Raw genomic sequence first — 12,699 nt, 5'->3', positions numbered from 1 at the left:
ACCAGCTTTGGCCCTACTCTCCGCCCCGCACCCCGCCCCCTGGCAGAGCAGGATCCCAAACCTAGTACATACAGATGGCATCGAAGGACCCCTCCACACTGGTGCACCTGCTTCCCCACGAAGTGGGGGCAGCACGTGGCGAAGAGGCTGAGGAACGGGGCAGAGGCCCGGGCAGGGGGGCTCAGGGAATCAGCCTGGGAACAGGCCCCAGTCCGATTGGTTGAAAAGTGGGTCATTTTCCTTTTGAAAAATAGTGAGAAAATGGAGAAGTAGGTCGGGCTCTCATCCCCTCAGCCCCAGGCACCACCCCGCGTCTTGTATGGGGAGACATGGAGAAGTGTGCATGTGCAAAAACCCCATGTTCCTCAGAACCCCAGCCAAGGTCCACGTGTAAGAGGCCAAGGTCATCATTACTCAGGCCACTCAAGGACAAGCACACTCTGTAGCCTGGACGGAAACACAACCACACCCTCCCTTGGGGTCCCTGGGGAGAAAGGAGTTAGGGCTGGTCCAAGCTGAGGAATGGGGACCCTAGCATAAGGAACTCTGAGAAGCCCCCTCCCATCTTCACATTGCCGACACCTCTCCTCTCTTCTCCTCCCTTTCCTCTTCGTCCACGTGGGCAGAGTCGTTGCCATGACACCGCGGGCAGGTGGGCGGCTCTGGCGGCTGTTTCGGCCCAACCCCCAAGCTCACAGCCCAGGTGGGAAGGGAGAGGCTGCAGTCCCCAAAGAGATAGGAGAGCAGCAGAGGGGTCCTCTCCACCCCACAACCGAGAATGGGTTTTAGTACCAGCCTCTCTGTTGCAAAACAACCCAGTCCTAGGTGTAGAGGTCTGCAGGATGAACACTCAAAGAGATCTTTAGCCTTGAGTAATCCCTTTCCCCAGAGGTCAGGCAGGGGGTGGGGGAAGGGTGACCCACCACCCCCATTTCTTTTTCTAGTTCTCACCATCAGTAATCACAGACTGTCTTGGTCCCTTCTTCCTAGCAGCCCACTGGTCCTGCCCGAGGTCTGACCTTAGTTCCCAATTCTACAATGCAAGCTCAAAGCCCCTGGCTCTCATGAGAGAGGGGGAAACCATCTGTCAAAACACAAAGAGAAATTCCTCCCATACTGCCAAGCCCAGACCACCCTATAGAAACCGGACCTGACATCACATCAAAGGCCCATGACCAACAGCTCTCAAGCATCTTTGGTTATGGCACCCACGCCACGAGGGGAGGGGCTGGACTGGTCAGAGAGAATACCACATCTGATTTCAGGAAGTCTGAGCTGTGCCTGCTCTCCAGCTCCCCGCCTCCAAGGCTGTGTCTATGGCTCTGCCTTGCTAAGGCTCTCCCTGTTGTTCAGTGTCCCGTTTGCTTTCTAGTCAGTTCCCTAAGGCAGGAGCTTTGTGTCACGGATGCCAGGGAGCCACAGAGACCCTACTTAGCAGCCCTCTGCAGCCTGGCTGGCAGAGGTGGGCGTGTGTGGGTTGGTAGTGACAAAATCCTAAAGGAAGGGAGAATGGCAGCCAGGGTTAGCTGGAGGGTGTCCAGGTTCTCATGGGGGTATTAGTCGTGACACAGACGCAGAACACACACACACACACACACACACACATATGCATACACGTGCACACACACTTCTACTTCCCTCCTTTGCCTTCTCCGTGTGTGCATGCACGTGAGCGTGCACATGTGTGTGCACTCTCTCTTTTCATCTTCCCCCACGGCTAATATCCTACATCAGGCCACCCTCGTACTCACTTCTCACCAAGGCTATCACAACAGCATCCCAAACCGGTCTCCCTGCCTCACACCTTGATCCGGGCATCCTACCAGCCTCTAGTGTGATCCCTCTATAATCTGTTACGAATAAACTGAGAGTGCTCTACTCGGAACCAGATACGCTTCCTGACACAGTCAAGGACTCAACGAGCAAGGCAGACGAACCTCCCATGCCCGGGAAGTTTATGGTCTGGTGAGATGGGAGACCGAGATATGAGGTAATGGTGGTGGCGGCAGTGGCGGCGGCAGCGAGCGAGCGAAAATTTAAAATATATATAAACTGGGGTGAGGGAGTAGAGTGACAAGAGGCTATTTAAGTTAGACTGCTGGGGAGGGAGGCCTCTGCAGAAGACAGACTTTGGAGCCAAGATTTGAAGAAAGGGAGGGAGGGTGGCGTGAATGGCTAAAAGAGCATCTCAGGCTGAGGGGAAAGGAAAGATCAAGCCTCGTGGTGGAACTTTCCAGCTTCTTTATGGGATGGAGAGGAAGCCCCTTGGGACCAGGAAGGCGATGGGCATTGGTTTTACACTTAATACTCGGGCCCCACCCACTCTGCACTCTGGATGTTGCTCCCGGTGAGAAAGCATGACCATAGCCAAAGATGCGCTTGCCTGGTATGCAGAAAGACCTGGGTTCGATCCCCAGCACTACTTAAAATCTATCATGGTGGTGCAGGCCTGTACTTGCAACACATGGGAAGTAGAGGCAGAGGGAAGCACAAGTGTAAGGTCATTCTCTGCTGTCTGGTGAGTCTGGGGCCAGCTCGATTTGAGACCCTGTCTCAGAAAGGGGTGGGAAAGAGGCAGGGAAGAAGAAGAGAGTGGGGGGAGGGTATGGTATAGCCTTATCCTATTTCAACCCCGAGTCCATGGAGCAAGGGTGGAGGATGGGAGACAGGCCGGGACATTTCCTTCATATATTTTTATACATTTGTTTATGTGTATATTTATTCCCTTGTGGTGTGAACGGTGTGCATGCTGGAGGGCAGAGCATCTGAGGAAGGTGGTTCTTTCCTTCCACCATGTAGGTTCTGGGGACTGAACTCATCAGGTTTGGAGTCATTTAAATGTCTTTACCCACTGAGCCATCTCACAGCCCCGCTGGACACTTCTTGCCCTGTAATACCAGTCCCCCCACTTGTCCCCTCATTTGCTCCCATGCCAAAAGCTGGCTCTCCTTTTAAGCTTTAGCTCCACCCCCTCCACCTTCTTTGGGTCCCTGCCAAACTCCTCCCTCCCACTCCTGAGCTGACCTAACTTTCTCCTGGGGTTCATGGTGCCCCTTATGCTCACATGCCCCCACATTTCCTCCTTAGATTGCAAGTCACTCCAAGTTGAAGAGCATCTCGAGTATCAAGTAGAATCTGTGGAATTAGTGTCAGCATAAAATAGACATGGCCTGGGCGACTAGGTGCCCGAGGGGAGGCTCGAGAGATGGAACAGGGACTTCTGAAAAGCCAGCATCAGCCTTGGATGAGACAGACATGGTGGCTCATTCCTGTAATCCCAACTGAGGCTGAGACAGGAGGATTGCCATGAATCTGAGGCCATCATGGGCTACATATTGAGTTCTGTGCTATCCTGAAGTACAGAGTGAGAGACTCTGTCTCAAAACACAAAAGATTGAGTAAGTAAAATACAGAGGTTTATGGCCACAAGTTGCCATTTGGTCACAGTCACCATATACTGGGACAGCTCATACACACTGTTCACATATGTGTGTATGTTAACATTTATGGGCATGTGCATATGTGTGTGTGTAAATTTGTTTTCATATGCATCTTAGAAAGTACACTGATGTTATATGTGCATATATTACCATAAATAAGCAATACACACATTGCTATTTGCCCCATGTGGGCACACACACATACACACACATACTGAGCCTCTTTAATATCCCCTGTCCCCTTCTTCTTCTTCTTTTTTTTTTTCTTTTCTATTTTTCGGAGCTGGGGACTGAACCCAGGGCCTTGCGCTTGCTAGGCAAGCGCTCTACCACTGAGCTAAATCCCCAACCCCCTGTCCCCTTCTTCTATTAGCGTGTTCTTAATTCATGAAACCTCTACAGTAGTGATGATGTTTCTCCTCCACACTTTTCCAAAAACACCCTAAACAGCACAGCATCTGGACAACATCAGGACCAGATCTCTTTCACAGCTGTCTTCAAGAATTCCCTCTGCCAACTGCCTTCCTATGAATGGTGATGGGCACTAGCTGGCTTCCCAGGACATGGGACTTAGAGACACCTGCTTTCTGGAGAAGAGCCACAGACATCGGAGTAGATCAAGTTCAAGCTAGTTGGAAAATAACTTTTGGACGAAGCCAATGTTGAGTTAAACTCAATATCTATCTCCCTCTCTTTATGAATCAAGTTTATGCACATATATTCATGTGCTCCTAAATCATTCAGTAAATATGTATTTACTTATACATAAGAACATACACAGACCCACATTCATGTTCACGTACACATGTGCATGCATCTATATCCCTGGGTGAGCACATCGCACACTCATCTGCTGGTTTAGCTGCCTTCACAGTTACATGTATAAATGGATGTATACAAAGTCATACATACACTCATGTATGTATGTGCCCACATGTATACACACACACACATCATCACCATCATCATCATCACCATCATCATCATCATCATCATCATCATCATCACAGATCCACTCACAGCATAGGCATCTTCCCCCCATCTCTACCCTGTCCACAAAGTCAGAAATTCATCATTATACTTCTTAGTAACAAACTTATTTTTGCAACTTGCAAGTCTCCCACCTCTCCATTCACAAAGTAGTTCCTGTTAGTTCTAAGGTACACCCAACTCCTGGGCACATATTGAAATTCCCTTGTCCCGTGCCTGGCAAAAACAGTATCTGCTTAGACAACTTGGGTGAGGATAGCAATAAAGTTGGTATAACTCATCCTATCCGAGAGGCAGCCCACATCCCTTAGTTGCAGAAGAAGGGAAAGGATAGTTTTTCTCTTAACACTCCTGAGTATTTTTCTCTACTCCCAAACTCTGAAACTGATATCGAGGCGGAGAAAGAACAGTAAATGAACTACTTTGTGTCCTGAAGCCTCCTGGGACACCCCCTCTTCTTCCCTTCAGAGTAGCTCCAGGATGTCCAGGTTCCCAAGGCAGCCTGAGAGCCCTGACAAGGGAGAGGGCAGACAGACCAGGAATCTCACAAATGTAAAGAGGATGACCCGGGCTGGAAATCATAAAAGCAAGCATTTCTAAACAGGAGCCACTCGGGGACAGAAAGGCAGGCTGTGGCCACCTCCTGGAAGAGACACAATTGCTAGAACACTGGATCATGAATAGCAGGACTCTCTAAGGGGCCAGGGAGAAGGGGGTGGACACCAAGCATTCCATGAGGGGGTGGAGGGGTGACTGCTTCAGGCAGTAACAGCAGCTCCAGAGCTTTATCAAAGCTGTTATGTAACCAAGGGAGCCGAGTGGAGCACAAACACCTCCCCTCCCCAAACAGGCACCCACACCCACACCCACCACCTCCCAGCACCCACAAGCATACGAAAACTCGGCTCCTCTCAAGCAGCTCAAGAAGGGGAAATCATCTTGAGCTACATCAAACACATGATGGGTGAAGGGCCCCCTGTTAACCAGGAGTCCTGTCAGGGAAGGAGAGACTGGTTCAGTGTGAGACCTCTGGAAATCCCTCTCATGTCTTGAATTTCCTGCCACACCCAATGGCTGCCCAGAGTAATCTGGAAACCATTCCCTTCCCTTCCCCCCCTCCGAAGGATCCCATTTGAATATTTGATTGTGCTCTTGGGGATGGGAGGTGAGCTCCCATCAACCCCTCCTGCCTGTTGTTCCCCCCTACACGCACTCTCATCTGCATGTCCTGACATTTGGCTCTCATCCTCCTGGGATGACAAGGAAAGGGACCTGGAGAAATAACTCCTTGCTTTTATTCCCTTCGCGGTTACAAAAGCAAAGCAGAAGAACCCGGGCATTGCACATGACCCCGACCGCAGGTCAGTAGGGGAAAAGCTATCTGGAGGAGCCGAGTGTTGAAACCCAGAACTCATCCTTCCACTTGGATATTTTTCTACTCCCCCAGGTCTTCCTTTTCCCTGCTGCCCTGTCTCCAGTAGCCTCCTCCTCCTCTTCTCCATGGCACTGAACAACCCCACCCACTCCTTGAATCCTTTGCTGAGAAATCTTCCTCCCCAACAAAAGTCGCTCCAAAATGATGCTTTGAGCTAAGGCTGGGGATGGGCAGAGCACAAGCAGACTTGCAGAATATTTTAGGGCTCCTCTTCTCAAGTCTAAAGTTATGGTTAGCAGATTGGCACCAAGTGGCCAGTCAATTATCCTGAACTCCATCCACCATGGTCTACCCTGTCAGACTCAAACTCTGAATGTCTTGAGTCTGAATTTCTGGGACCCAAAAAGAAACATGTGGGCTCACCCAGGGTCCATAAGTTTGTTATACTAATATGACCTCAGAAGAATAAAGCTCACAGCCACAGCATATTGCCCCTACCTAGCCCCACACTAACAGGTTTTGGCAAGAGGAAGGCGAACTCAAATAGGGAAAAGAAAGTCGTTTTACCAAATGCCACTAACAACTGTGAGACCTGAATTCATAAGGATGACCTCAGAATTTATAATTCTATCCAGGGACTCTGCCCTTGGAAAGTGGGTCACTTGGGAGAATTTTTCTAGTGAACTCTCAGTACTGCCCAGGCAACTTTCCGTCAATGGCGCAAACCCTTTTCAGAACCCTGGACAGCTCCAAAGGAGCGCTTCTCGGCCGAGTATCCTTCAGCACTGAGGACAGTTCCCACAGTCATTCTGCCAGGGGGTTTCTGAAACCCAGACAGCAAGAGAGAAAGAAGCTTTACCCAATGAAACCCAGCTAACCACAAAACTCCCACCTTTGCTCCAGTCCCCTGGCACACTTCACATCCCTCCCTTCCCTGGAGGTCTCAAAAGAGAAAAGAAACCCAGACCCGGAGTTTCCCTGAAGAAGCCTAGAGATAGGACCCCACCCACCTCCTTTCAGTCTTGAGCCTCTCAACACCACTCACAGCTGGTTCTAAAAAGCACTCTCCTTCTTAACCACCACCCCAAAATAAAATAGATACTTACGTGGGGGCTCTCAGCCCTGTAGGCAGATGTGCTGGGAGGAGGAAGAGAGAGATAGCTCCCCACACCCTGTCCTGAACCCCCTTTCTGAAGGAGCCAGCTCCCATCTGGACTGGGGGGAGGAGAGGCATGTGGAACCACTGAGTGAGGGGAAGAGAGAGGGGAAGAAACAGGAGCGGGGGACTGCAGGGCGGGGGTGTTGGGATGGGGGCGAGGGAATCCTTTTTAATTTCATTCTCTCCCCATGTCTACATCAGCCCTGCAGGCTCAGCTCTTTAATATTTACACACAGGAAGAGGAGAGGATGAGAAAGAATAGAGAGCGGGGGCGGGGGGCAGGGGCTACCTGAGCTCAAAGGGCACAGAGGCAGAAGACTTGGAGAGCTGAAAGCTTGGATTCCCTGTACCACCCTCCAGCCCACTCCCATCCTGAGCTCTGGACTGGAAGGAAGACGAACCCTGGGACCATTCTGTCCCTTTGTTAACAAGATACTTTGAAGCTGCATCAGAAAAAGATCGGATCCCCACCCACATACCTGGACACCCCCACAAACCCAGATTTCTTGGGTGCCTTATGTGCAGATGGCAGAGGCAGTATTCATACACAAGTGTGCTCGGATGCTTGGAATGTGCTTGCCTGTGGGCTGTTGTGTATATGCGCACGAACATGTCAGCTAGCATGCACAAGTTTAGGAAAGCGTGAATCTAGTCACACACTAACAACCCAAGGAATCAAACCTGTGTGATCACATTCATAACTCAGCTCCCGAGCCACCTCACCTCTTTCGCCATGGCTCTCCAGCAAAGGAACCCAGGGGAGAAGCCATCCAGCCTTCTCAGACTCTTTTTCCCAGGCCCCTCCTTCCTAAGCCTCACTTTTTCTGTCTGTAACATGGGAAGAAGGGCTAATGGGAAAGGATGCTGCACTGAGCCCAGGGGCCCCTGACAAGTTATTAGCAACGATGAGCTGGCAGCTCGTTACCATAACGATAGTGCCACTGCCTCACCCCAGCTCAAACCCAGACTCCCCAGACGGCAGGAGGCCCGCTGAGCCAGCAGCCTTCAGACTGAAGGAGGGGGGGTAGATAAAGAGGGAGTTGAGACATGATGCTTGCGGAGTGGAGGGTACACAGCTGTTCTTCCAACCCCCCCGCTGAGAAACAAAGCTTTGACTCCCCCAAGTGGGTGTAAAATCAGACTCTGAGAAGGCTTCTTGACCATAGGGATGGGAAGACACTGGGAAAGTCTCTACAGCTTGTCTCAATAAAAGCCTCATGCTTATACCCTCTCCCAACACACACACACACACACACACACACACACACACACCTTCATTTCAGCCACCTGAAACCAAACAGAAAGCCCCTCATTCAGCTGCAGTTTCCTCTCCAGTAAAAATGAGGGCAATTATGTTTACCATTTGCTCTAAACTCCTGGAAGACTGGTCCAGAAAGGGTCCAGGCAGCTATACAGCCTTTTCAATCAGGCAGGATGAAAGTTTCTCTACCCGGCAGAAGCCCAATAAGATTTAAACAAAACCAAAAAAAAAAAAAAAAAAAAAACAAAAAAAACAAAAAAACAAAAACAAAAACCAAAAAACCAAAACCAAAAATAACCACTGTCAGCCCAGCTAGAAGCAAAGAGCATCAGAAACTGTGGGGCAAAGAAAAGCACCAACCGACATCAGCTGCAAGAGATACTGCATGCCAGGCAGCTGCTGAAAGCAGGCATCAAGAAAGAAGGAAGTCTGAGGTTGGGCCTACAGCAGCAACTGCTGGTAGCCAGCTGGAACTAAGCCAAGGCCATGGCCTTCCTCTGTGGTGGGCCTGCCAGGCATCCCCATCCCCGGGAATACCTGTAGCCTCCTCTATTCAGAGAGGAGTCCCAGGGTGACAGATTGACAGCCTTAGACATATTGAGTCTTCATTTCCCCTCCCAGCCTGCACATTTAGCTCTGAGGTGAGGGTGGGGAGTTTAAGGATGAACGTGAAGGTTAGAAGGTTAGGAAATTACCTGTGAGGACACACTAGCCTGAGAATCCACAGGTTCACTGTGTGACCTTGAGTAGGTCTCCTCTCTTTTAGACTCCCCAGTTTGTAATTAAGAGGTTGGACCAAGTCAACTGTAAAAGGTTCTTCTTCCTCTGCCTATCACTCTATAGCTTCATGCAAGCTCACTCCTTGGATGTGAGCCCCCTGGCACGAAATGCAGTGGGCACTGCCTGCCAGATCAGTGGGGCAGTGGGGGGAGTGCGGGGGCTGCATTTGAGGCTGTTCATCCTGTATTCACGTTCCTTTTAGAAACACCTGCCACCCTAGCCCTCCCAGCTCTCTTTTTAGACCCTGATTCACTGCCAACTCACGAAGCTCTCCCTCCCCTCCCTCCTCTCTTCTCCCTCATCTCTCTTTTAGGCACTGACAGCTGGGTACAGAAGTAGACCCCCCACACACACACTCAGGGAATAGTGGACAGAAGTGGAGGGCAGTGATCCAGTGTCAGAGAAAACACACTAGAAAGTACTACTCTCCAGCCGTGGCCTAGCTGGGTTCCTTGGGTCAATGGAAGACCTGGGTGAGAATGTTTCTCTACCACTCACTGTCTGGCAATGTGTGATTTGAGAGATGCAATGCACTTCCCAAGCCTCAACACCCTCTTTTGCAAACTGGCATCATACTAGATTGAACCGTGTGGAATGGCTGTTTTGCAGGTTAAAAAAAAAAAAACAAACTCAAAAACCAGTTCAATACTGTCAATTTCATATGGCTTAACCTGACGGCATCCCCACCTGCTTCCAAGGCGGTTAGAGAAGCAGGAAGAAATGAGAAGACCGTTTTCTCAAAAGTCCTAGACTGATACAAGTACATTCTTCTATTCCGACTTCAAGGAGCTAAATACAGACCCACCTGGAACCGTGAGCTAAACCAATGACCCAGAACTTGGAGATGAGGGACTTGGAACTCTGGGAGAAAAGCCACCTGCAAGGTAAGGGCTTCCTCCTGGCCTCCTCAGCGTCTGACTCTAAAGGGCCTTGGCCAAGCATCACTGAAATGACACAAGCTCCTAGCACTCTTCACCCCCCACCCCCGCCCAAAAAAAGAAAAAAAGTATCCCCATACACAGGTACACAGCCTTAGGCTCACCACCAGCAGGGACCCAGCATGCCGGGAAAGATACCAGTGGCTTCGCAGAGGGTGCCCCAGGAAGTAGATGAAGGTGCAGAGTTCTCTTGTCTGGGTCCAAGATAAGGAGACCCTGGAGGGAGGGGGCGGTCTGACCTCGGAAAAGTATGATCTTCCAGAGCTAAGTCCCACCAGGAATGGGGGCGGGGCAAAGCCCAGGTGTGGGTGAACCCTGCTTGGATATATTCCCACAGTCACACAGCACACATACCCAGACCCATTCAGAGATAGTCGCACATGCACACGCACGTCCATTCATACACACTCAGACACCTACATACACAGCCACACACAGTGACAGCACACACTCAACCACACATATGTCGACAGATTCATGGACGGTTAACACCCTGCACGCTCACTGCATTACATTCACTCACCCACAGACCCACACGGCGACACCCTCATCACACGCACGCTCACACACCTGCAGAGGAAACTTCTCTCCGGATCTCCCCAACACCACGACTTCCCCCCACAGCCAGCAGGCTACTCCCTCCCAGATCCAAGCTTCCATTCTAGCCGGGCAAGGGCTGGGCGGGCGCTGGCCCGCTTCCCGCGGCCCCGGCCAGGACAGCGCGTCTGCGGAGCGCGTGGTCCCCAACCCGTCCCCGGGGTCAGTCATGCCGGCCTCCAGGCCCTGGGTGAGGTCGGGGGCGGCTGCAGAGGCCCAGCCCCTCCCCCCCATCTCGGGGCCCGAGCCCAGGCCGCTGGAGCCCCGGGCGTGGGCGGCGCCGGGGCTGCAGCGGGGCCGAGCCTGGGGGGCGCTGCAGAGGGCGCGGCGAGCGCGGCCCGGTCCCCACCCCTCCCGGTTGCTTACCTGGCCCGGTCGGGCTCCGGTCGGGGTTACATGGTGCCGGCGGCCCGGGCCGGGGGCGCTGCGGCTGCGGGAGCGAGTGCGGGCTCCCGGACCCGGCACTGCGGAGCCCCCGGCGGAGGGGCTGCGCCGGCTGCGGAGCCCCGAGCGAGTGCTGAGCGGCCGCGGGCGCGGGAGCCGGAGGCGGCCAAGCCACGGAGGCTGGATTTCCCGGGGACCAGGACGGGGAGGCGGGGGGATCCCGCCCGCGCGCTCCGCCCCCGCCCCCGCCCCCGCGCAGGGCGGCCGAGCCAGGAACCCGCGACAGGGAGGGGGCCCGCGCTCCCCGCCCCCGCAGCGGCCCCGCGAGGACCGAGGTCGCAGCCGGCGAGCGGCCGCCGCGGTCCCGGAGGAGCGCCGGCGTCTCTGAGCGACAGCGCCGGGGAGGCCCAGTTCGGGGGTGCGAATGAGGTCCCCCGGGTCGGTGTGCACCGAGGACCCAGGAACCAGCACATTCGGTGTCACGACCGCGCACAGCAGACCTGGGCACCGGGACCCAAGCCCAGAGCGCGGGCAGCAGGGGAGACACACGGCAGCCTCACCGAGGCAGTCACACCCTGAATGTCACACACAGCCTCCCCCTCGCAGGCACGTCCCCTTAGACTACTGTCCTTAGTTTCCCGGGTCTGGACCCCGACCTAAGCTCTTGGCCTGGGCTCTAGGAGTCCCTTTTCCTTCTCCAGTTCCTTCTGCCCCACCCCTGCCAGGGCCGGGCGCTGTGCCCGGCCTCCGAGTCTCTGACAGGCGTCCCTCACCCACAGTCCGCCAGCGGAGGCAATCCCCGGTGTGCAGGGAGAACCCCGCTATACCTGCCGTCTTAGCTGGGGGCCCCACCCGTGCCCACTGTGCCCGCCCACCTCTGGGCCCCGAGCCAGGGGCTGTGCCATGGCGGGGGTGGGGTAGAGAAGGGAAAGGGGACTGTCCGAAGCACAGCGCGAAGCTGCAGAGCCAGGACACAGGCTGCAGAAGCGCGGAGAGCGGACTGCAGCAGTCCCTGGCTGGAATCCGTCTTGGCGCCCAGAGCGATGCTGTAATGGGGGGGAGGGGGCCGCGTGGGGAAGCCGCAGGAGGAGGGGCTGAGGAGATGGGGGAGGGGCCGACTCTGGATTCTGACTTTTCCAGCGGGTGTGAGGACACGCTGCCTCCGGCGCTCCAAGTTGTGGTAGAGGGCGAGCTACGTCCTCCACCTTGGCTAGTACTGAAAACTTATGGTGGTGAGGTGTGGGCTTGAGAGCCTTGAGAGACAGTCCACCACCCTAGGGACAGACCTTGGGAGATGTTCTGAGTCAAGATCCCCAACAATGACTCCTTTTTCTCTGTATCCCTTTGGGGTCACTGTCTCCCCTCCCTGAGTAACCGGGTAAACTGAGGCACGGTAAGTAGAAGTCATGTGCCCTAACGAGCTAGAACCTGGAGCCAAGCCCACAGCAATTCCCCAGGGAGATCTTTTAAGGTGCCACATTACGTAAATGACAAAAAAGAACCTGGAGAACCCTTCTCCCGCGGGAAACCAAACAGTCTAGTGAGATGAACAGACTGGCCAACTATCTTTCCGCCCACGAGACCACTTCATCGTCCCTTCAATCATGTACTGAGGCTACAGACAATTCCCAGACCAGCATTTATTCAGCCAAGAGCAGATGTCAGAGAGAGTAAGATAGAAAGTTGGTCCAGGAACACTTTGTAGAGCAGAGAGAAATGTCTCATTCCTCATGGAGCATAAGAACGGCCATCATGTAGGATGCTAAAAGGTACCT

General features: G+C 53.3%; 1 protein-coding gene across 4 annotated transcripts in view; it reads right to left on the bottom strand.

Annotated features, from left to right (window-relative positions):
• The window catches only part of Dlgap3 (DLG associated protein 3), a 70,718-nt gene extending 58,746 nt beyond the window's left edge, over positions 1–11,972 (bottom strand). For 2 of the 4 annotated variants that reach the window (NM_001301876.3, NM_173138.6), the window contains 1 exon segment: positions 10,907–11,069. The gene's annotated coding sequence lies outside the window, so the exon portion shown is untranslated. 4 annotated transcript variants of the gene reach the window in all.
• Positions 11,973–12,699: the final 727 nt, after the last annotated feature.

Source organism: Rattus norvegicus, chromosome 5 (assembly GCF_021556685.1).
Source record: "Rattus norvegicus strain SHRSP/BbbUtx chromosome 5, alternate assembly SHRSP_T2T, whole genome shotgun sequence".
In the NCBI taxonomy this organism is placed as follows: domain Eukaryota; kingdom Metazoa; phylum Chordata; class Mammalia; order Rodentia; family Muridae; genus Rattus; species Rattus norvegicus.
Note: the sequence above shows the minus strand (reverse complement) of the source record. Positions and strands in the feature narration are given on the sequence as shown.